Genomic DNA, 8781 nt, shown 5'->3' on the forward strand with positions numbered 1-8781 from the left:
CGCAGCCTAAATTATTTTCGTTCTGAGGAAGTCAGGACCGTTCTGGGCGCTTTCCCTCTGACTTATCTCTCGCGTTTTGGACAGCACCCACATCCACGGCCGCGCCGCGCCAGCCTGGCTGCCGCGGTTCCCATTTCGTGGAGCTGTTTTATTCCGAGCTACGGCTATGGCCGAGCCGGGGCAGAAGAAGACCACTGGAGCGTTTTTCACCGCGCGGGTCTTCTCGGAGCTGCCGCTCTCACCGGCGGAGCCGCAGGGAAGACACTGTTTGGAGCAGAGAGTGAGGCTAAATCAAATCCAGCAGCGTGGTGTTCTGAAATGTGAAATAAAGGGATGTATCACCTTTAGTCTTTTTTTTTGGTAAAGGTTTATTTTATTCTTGTTTGAGAGAGAAGGGACGTGGGGGTGGGGGGACAGAGGGAGAGGGAGAGAGAAAGGGAGACATTGATTGGTTGTCTCCCGCACGCGCCCTGCCTGGGGATGGAGCCCGGAACCGAGGTGAGCGCCCTGACCGGGAACTGAACCGGCAACCTCTCGGTGTGCAGGAAGGGAAGACACCCAGCCCGCTGAGCCACACTGGCCAGGGCCTGCTTCCCCTAACTCTCCGACAGCAAGTGGTAGAGCTCAAGGCCAAGGACTCACCTCCAGGTGTTCACCTAGAAAGCCTCTCTGATTCCTGACATAAAGGGCTTCAAAAAGAGAGAAGAAAAGGCGCTCACTCTCACACGTGTGCACATGTGTGCACACAGGCCCACACGCTAACGGGCACTCCTACGCGGTATTAGGAAGGACTGCTTACTTGGACAGTTTTCGAGAGTTATCTGTCGTAAAAAACAAGTGGACGCCGGAGGCTCTGCTGCCCGGCCGAGCCGCTTTTCCCCGGAGAGCACCCCGCCGGCCCGCAGTTGCCGGTGGCTGCCCATCGCCCCGGCGCCCGTGCAGCAGCGGGGGGCCTGCGCACGTCTGCTCTCGACGCCGTCCTCAGCAGCCGAGGCGAACCCGGAGAACCAACTCCCAAGCCTGCCGGAGCCAGCGCTGGCAGAAGCGCTGTCCTCGTCGCCGACTGGTGGCTGGGTCAGGTTCCGCTCGGGTGTCCGGGTGTGGCCACCATATCACACGCAGGAGAGGGCCTGAGCCTGTTCATGCCGCCGGCCCGCCCGCCCTCGGGGTCCCTCTGAGTGGGCCGGCCAGGGAGCCCCCGCCCTGACACGGCAGGCTGCCCGCAAAGGGGACCTCGGGCGTGGCCTCCCGCAGGTCCCACGAAGGCGGCCGTCCCTGTCACGGAGGCGGTGACAGCCCAGTTCAAACAGACCCCCTCTCCCTCAAACAGCAACGAGCCTCCTCCTCCCCCCAGAGGAGACGGAGAGACAGGGGCCTCCTGCAGGGCGCCGCTGGGTTCTCCTTCTCAGTTCTGCTTCGGGGGCCTCGGTTCCCTTTCGCAAGTCCCTGGGCCTCGGCGCCACCGCCCTCCCACCGCCCAAGGCCCCAGGGAGTCACAGAGCCTGCCCGTTCCTAGCCCGACTTTGAACTTCTGGAGTGGGAGGGCAAACCAAAGCCTCGTCGAACCGCAGTGGCACTTCGCGTTCTCCCAGAGCGGCACGGCATTCCTCGCGGCCCAGGGCCCCCACGGCCAGCCCTCCCCGTTCGGCCCAGAGGAGGGGCCTCCTCCCTCAGCCGGGGCTGGGTGGGCTGGGCCCCAGGGGAGGGTGCAGCAGGGGGGGGGGTGTCTGCTGGGGTGGCACGACCTCCTCGGGCCCCCTCCATCTTATCTCAGCGAGCCGGCAGTAGAGGGGCCCCTGGCAGGCAGGCGGGCGTGCGGACAGGGCCCCCCGGAAAGGCAGAGGGCTGGAGGTCCCACCTGCGGGTGCCTTAAACTCTCCCAGCCGTGGCCCCGATGTCACAAACCACAGTGAAGCCACGCTGCTGTGACCCACCTGACCGGGGGACCCACGAAATCAGCGAGAATGATTCGGGGTTGTGCCCGCCCCGGGGTTTGGAAACTTGTCCCACAGCCTCGGTGACTGGGACAGGGGCCATCCGCGGAGGGAACTAACACGGGACAGCGACGGGAGCCGGAGTTCCTGGACGGCAGCTGTTCGCAGATCGGACTCCGAACAGGGTCCGTGTTCTACGGAATCACGGAACGCGACGGAGCTCTGAAGAGGCAGCTCCTCATAACTGAAAGCAAAGGGACAGAGACCCACTCCGAGGCCCAAAGAATGGCCGAGGGACCACAGATGCTCCTCAGTTCCCGTGCTGTAACTGATTACGTAATACTGTCGTTGGAAAAGGAAACAAAGAAAGACACAACGTGAGTGAGGAATGGTGTTAGTAAAACCAGGGTTGCTGTAAGCACAACAGACAATGCAAAAATATAAATGAAAGGCATCAAGAAACACATTAAAACGAAGTAAAAGTCCTGTCATGCTTGCTACATGTGAATTGCAAATCTCGGCAGGAACTCATGATATGCTTTCTGCAGAATGAAAGAAAAGAGAGAAAAAACAGCCGAATAAAAAGCCTTCCGCCCTGGCTGGTGGGGCTCAGTGGGTTGACTGAGCACGGACTGTGAACCTAAGGGTCGCAAGTTGGACTCCCAGTCAGGGCACATGTCTGGGCTGTGGACCAGGTCCCCAGTAGGGGGCGCATGAGAGGCAACCACACATTGACGTTTCTCTCCCTCTCTCCCTCCTTCCCCTCTCTCTAAAAATAAATAGACAATTTTTTATAAAGCCTTCTTACCTAGTTCTCGCCTCTGCAAAGCCCTCGTCACGAGGACCAGTGTGGTGCCAGCAAGCATGGGCACTGGACGCAAGTCTCACACACAGGACCCAGGCCCCAGGCCCCTGAGGAACGGCGTGCGGGGCCAGCAGAAGACATGCCCCGGCTGGGCCTGGAGTACCTCGTCAGGGCAGAGGGAGGCGCTGCTGGGCCGCGTCAGAGGGACTCCGCCGCAGACTGAGGGGCTCCCAATGGCAAAGCGAAATGCTTTTTGAGCATCAAAAAGAATAATAACTACAGTGGGTTGACGGGCATCAACTACGTTACAATCCACAGATGCGTGGCGACGCCCCCCCCAAAAACAAGTCCCCGTGGGTCACCTTCGGGGACTGCACGGGCACCAGCTCTCACTGTGCGGAGAGGCTGCGAGATCTTCACCCTTCCCTCCCTGAGTGACACGCCTCGTCCTCCAGTAATTGACGAGGGAGTGTTCTCCTCTAGGGAATATTCCGGCTGAGGACGAAGGGGGATCCTGAGCAGTGCGGATCCTGAACGGTGATCATCAGCAGAAGCGAAATGGTTGGAGGAAACGCCGAGAGGGGAGTTCATCACAGGCCGGCGTGGCGGCCCTTGGAGCCCGGGTCCGTGCTGGGGTCGGGGAGAGAGGTCAGGGTGTCGTCCTGAAAAGCCAAAGGTGGCCGGTTTGATCCCCGGTCGGGGCGTGAGGCTGGGTTCCTGGTTGGGACACAGACAAGAGGCAGCCAGCGGGGATGTTTCTCTCTCGCATCGATGTTTCTCTCCCTCCTGTCCCCTCTCTCTCAAACACATACGTGCATGCATGCATGCATGCATACATACATAAAATCTTTAAAAGGAGAAGAAGGAACAATAGTATTACTACAATATCAACACCTCACAGCCCCCCACCCCAGTAGTGACTCTGGACGGTGATCATCAGCAGAAGCGAAATGGTTGGAGGAAACGCCGAGAGGGGAGTTCATCACAGGCCGGCGTGGCATGGTCCTTGGAGCCCATGTCCGCGCTGGGGTCGGGGAGAGAGGGCAGTACTGGACCTTGGAGCCCCGGGCTGATGCCGCAGGAACCACACAGCCCGCCCACGGCGCACCCCGGCCGCTGTCCCGCCTGTCTGGGTCTTTTGCTTTGGGGTTGTTTGGTGCCCTCATTCCAGGGTTTCTTTGTAAAATTTCCTTTTTATACTCAAAAGAAAAACCCTTTTTGTGTTATAACAGGCGCGCCTCGAACTCCACTCCACGTCAGTCTGCATGTGAATTGCCGCTCCGGCCTTGTTCTGTTAAAGGAACCCCGGTTCCTCCTGCTGGAAATTTCCGTCTAGGGGCGCGCGCCCCGGTACCTGTGGCTACAGGGTTAGTCCCTGCTTCTGGGCCTTTCCAAAGCCAGGAAATACGCTTCTTTTGTCCACTGGTCTTTTTTTTTCTTTAAGGAAAATACATCATGAGTTCACACGACATTCATGAATAAACTTGAGATGAAAGGGCTTTCTTATTTTATCTCATTTTCATACGTCTGTGCCTCTCCCCTTTGATCTCTTGGCAAGCGGTGCTTGCCCACACATTACGAGAGGGGACTCTGTTTCATGTGAGGGCTACCTGCTGCATCTTCAAAGCACAGCCGGCCATTACCGCAGTTCACCCCTGCCCTGGGGCCGGTTTCGGCCGGGGATGCTCATTAAAGCTGCAGAAAATAGTTCACCCGGACGGATCCCGAGACGACTCCCCTCGTCCTGATGGGCTGACGCAGGCTTCTTTCTGAGAGGACTGTCGCCACGTTTGCAGGCGCCTGTGATGTGCTTCCGGCATTCGGTTTGGCACCCATATTAACCTGCTGCGCCTTTGGTGCTCCGCAGCTTCAAACGGGGCGGGGACACAGGGTTGGACCGTGGGTGGTGGGGACACTGGGGGCGGACCGTGGGTGGTGGGGACACAGGGGGCGGACCGTGGGTGGTGGGGACACAGGGGGCGGACCCTGGGTGGTGGGGACACAGGGGCGGACAGTGGGTGGTGGGGACACTGGGGGCGGACCGTGGGTGGTGGGGAAGGCCGAGCGGCTGCACCCTGCCAGGCCAGCGGCGGGACGGGAGCCCGGAAGTGCCCGACTGTCAAGGCAGCCACGGGCCGCAGCTCGGGGGCTGAGAACGCCGCAAGTCCTCTGTGTCCCCAGCCAGCCTCTCGCCACTCCCCCTGGAGCACGAGGTCGTCAGCTCCGCTGGGAGCTCCCGGCCCTGTCGCACTCGGGGCCTACGCCGATGGAAGCAGCCGAGCGGCGTGGTGACCGGGGTCGACACTGCTGGACCGGACACCCGAACGGTGTGGGGAGAGTCGCTCCTACGAGTCCTCGTCCCAGGGGAAGAAGCGTCTCTGCGTGGGGGAGGGGCGTCACCTGGAGGTGCTGCGGTGACCCTTCCACGGCGCGGTTTGAACTGCGCAGGCCCACCCCCGTGCAGGACTTCTCAATACAGTGTAAATGCGCTTTCTCTTCCTTATGATTTTCTTGATATTTTCTTTTCTGTAGCTTTCTTGTACGAACACAGTATATACTACGTACAACATACAAAAATATGTGTTAATCAATTTTATGGTATCGGTAAGGCTTCTGGTCAACAGCAGCCTCTTAGTAGTTAAGTTCTGGGGGAGTCAAAAGTTACACACGGGTTTTCAACTGCTCGGGGGGCGGGATCAGCGCCCCTAACCCCCATGCTGTTTCAGGGTCAGCTGTACAGTCTGTACAAATATCAAATCATTATGCTGAACGCCTGAAACTAATAAAATGTTGTAAGTCAATTATATCTCAATGAAAAAGGAAGCGATCCCACGCTACCTGCATCTTCATCTTTGTCTTGAACGCAGACTCCTTCGTCTCTCTCTGCATTCCGAGTCTGAGCCCTCCTCTGCCTCATGGGCTAAGCCACGGACAACACGCCCTTGCACGCGGACTTGACCCCTAAGACGAAGTGATGCCCCCCTCAGGACAGGGCTGTGCCTTGTGATGCTTGCCTGCGACCAGGGCGGGCATTTCATAGGCATTTGCTTCTTCGTTGCTTTGGCCTGCGTCCCCCACTCGGCCACAGGCAGTTGGTCCACAGAGAGCTCCCTGCACGTGCGATTTCTGGACTAGAAAACGTTTCCTTTAAATTATCTTGTTGGGTCTTCCGACAACCCCGCCAGGAGATGAAGCAGGTGTCTGCGCCCATTTCCCGGAGGAGGCAGGTGAGGCCGTGGGCAGCTCAGCATGTGCCGACGGAGGCAGCTTCCAGGAGGGTGAGCCCGGTGAGAGCCCCGAGTCCGAGTGCACTTTGACCCCCGCCCCCCGGACCGTGGCGGTGCTGGGGAATATTTCAGAAATGGTCCGTACACCTTGGAAATGATGCAAAAGGGTGGTTCCAGGTCCTTCTGGCGTCGTGCTGGCACGTGACTTCACCGGCCCAGCCAGGGGCCTCTCTGCTCTGACCGAGCGCAGTTCTCAGACATTCCGGTCTCAGCGGCCCTTGCATCCTCAACACCCTCGAGGAGTCCGAAGAACTTTTGTTTCTCTGTGTTATATTTGACAATATAGTTGCCTTAGTTGACGTTAAAACTGAACTTTTTAAAAAAAGATTTTATTTATTTATTTTTAGGGAGGGAAGGGGGGAGAGAGAGAGAGAGAGAGAGAGAGAGAGAGAGAGAGAGAGAGAGGAACATCAATGTGCGGTTGCTAGGGATTATGGCCTGCAACCCAGGCATGTGCCCTGACTGGGAATCGAACCTGGGACACTTTGGTTCTCAGCCCGTGCTCAATCCACTGAGCTACGCCAGCCAGGACTAAAACTGAACTTTTAAAACATTTACATGTTAATTTAGAAACAATGGTCAGCCCATTATGCATAAACATGAACAACATATTTTTTAATAAAAATTTACTATATTTCCCCAAACGAAAATAAAAGTAGTGGTGTTACGGAAAAGACGACTCGGACGGCCTGGGAGTTTACGAAGTGGAGTTTCTTCACCCATACGGACCCAGAGGAGATAAAATTCCAAATTCCGGGCATTGAGCTCAAGCTGGGGTTTCCTTATACGCTTGTCACACAGGCAGAAGGAAGAGGGAAGGAGTGTGGCTGCTAAAAGCGGGGATTAGCCTACGACCTTGAGATGACTGCTGGTCTGGGAACGGCTGCTGGTCAGCTCCTGCCTAAGAATGGCTACTGCTCAGCTACGTCCTGTCACAGTGGGAAGAGTGGCCTTGTTTTTACATTTTGGTGAATCGCGGCGATGTCCGCTTTCATGGACGGAAACTGGACTCTCGGGTCTGCTTCTGCCTGGTTGATAGGCTGCTTGGTTACGCAGCGTATCAGCCACATTCGGGCCCACGCAGACACGTGGTTGGGGAGGGGGGAGTGTTTCTGTGGCCTTTCAGATGCTAGACAAAAACTCTAAACTTCATAACAGGTCAGCAGGAACGTGGCATCTGGAACCACCGACACCAAGGAACCCTTTGCAGGCCTCCCCCTTAGGGCCCACGGCTCTCCCTGGGATCTGAGTTCACGTGTTGTCCACGCGGGGCAGGCAGAGTTACGGCCTCCAAAGACATCCTCTTCCTGCCCCGCCCCCCCAACCTGGGAGGGTCGCTGAGGAATCCTGAGACACAAGAGAGACAGATGCCACGTTGCTGCTCTCGGAGACGGAAGGACTTCCAGGAGCCGGGGGAGGTGGGGGCCTTCAGAGGCAGGAAAACAGAAGGGAACACACTCTCCCCTGGAGCCTCCGGGGGGCGGGGCACGCGGGCTGGGGCGGCACCCCGACCTTAGCCCCGGGAGGCCGTGTCAGACTTCGGGCCACAGAACCGCAAGGTGACCGTGTGGTAGGAAGCCGCCGAATCGGTGGTGGTTGCTAGGGCGCAGGAGGAGCCGCCGACAGCAGGTGGGACTTGCGCAGCGGGAAGGGGCCCTGGGAAACGACGGTTGGCTGACTCACCCGCCGCAGCCTCCCAGTGGCGGCTCGCGTCACTCCCAGCAGCACCAGCTCCCCTCCGTTGACATCCCGCTGGCCTCGCCCGAAGACGCGTCCACAGACCGTGACGCGGCCGACACCAGCTTTCCTACGTTTTCACTTGGAAACTCTGACTTTATGGTGGGCAGCAAACACCGTAGGTGGGTTTCCTTGAAGTGAAGACTGACTGCATTCAGCTTGGAAGCAGTGTTGTCCACAGGACCCAAGTCCCAGGGGCCGGCCTGTCTGCCGGCTGCCCCCTGCGTGACCCCCCAGGAGGTAACAACCCGAGGCCCAGGGTCGAGATTTGGTGAGGTCAACACACCTACATCCGCATCAAGGACGCCAGGTTGTGAACTGAGTGTTCTTGAATTTTGTCGTTTTAGCTTAGATTTTTTAGAATCGCTTTTTATTTAACATTAAAACGATTTTTGAAATAGCTTAGTATTGAATAAAATTGACCCTCAAGATTAGGGTTCTGTCGGGAGCTGACCAACAGCTGACCTTTGACACAGTCAGGTCAGGTCGGATGAGACATGTCTGCACAGCAGAGGAGACTGTGGCCGGATCTCTTGTCTGTCTCCTCCTGTATGCCTGTCCCTGCTAGCAATAGGGGTGAGGTTTTCAGATGCCTGTGTGTTACAACAAAACATCTGCATGATGCCTCTGATTCTGCTCGAAATGACTTGCTGACCACCGAACAGAGACCCCTAGCAACCCTAATGCTGCCTGCTTCCCCCACCTGGGAAGTTAAGGACAAAATTAAACTATGGGCAGACCAGCTGCCAGACCACTGAAGGAAGCTGTTGCTAGGAATGTTTCTTAAAGAATCACCACTTAAAAGCTTAAGATTTATTAGAGCCACTACCCCTCCCATACCCTGGACAGGAGTGCAAAGAAGCAAGGAGTTCTAGTTGAGAATAATAATCCCAATACATGGAAACAAACACAAAACATGCCCCACCACAAGATATATGAATCAAAAAACCCAGGCAAAAAAACCCAGATACCTAACCGAGACAAATCTAACCTCAGTGGACAATAGCCAATTTCTATA

The sequence above is a fragment of the Phyllostomus hastatus genome, unplaced genomic scaffold (genome assembly GCF_019186645.2).
Source record: "Phyllostomus hastatus isolate PE091 unplaced genomic scaffold, TTU_PhHast_1.1 phas_contig_40, whole genome shotgun sequence".
Lineage (NCBI taxonomy): Eukaryota > Metazoa > Chordata > Mammalia > Chiroptera > Phyllostomidae > Phyllostomus > Phyllostomus hastatus.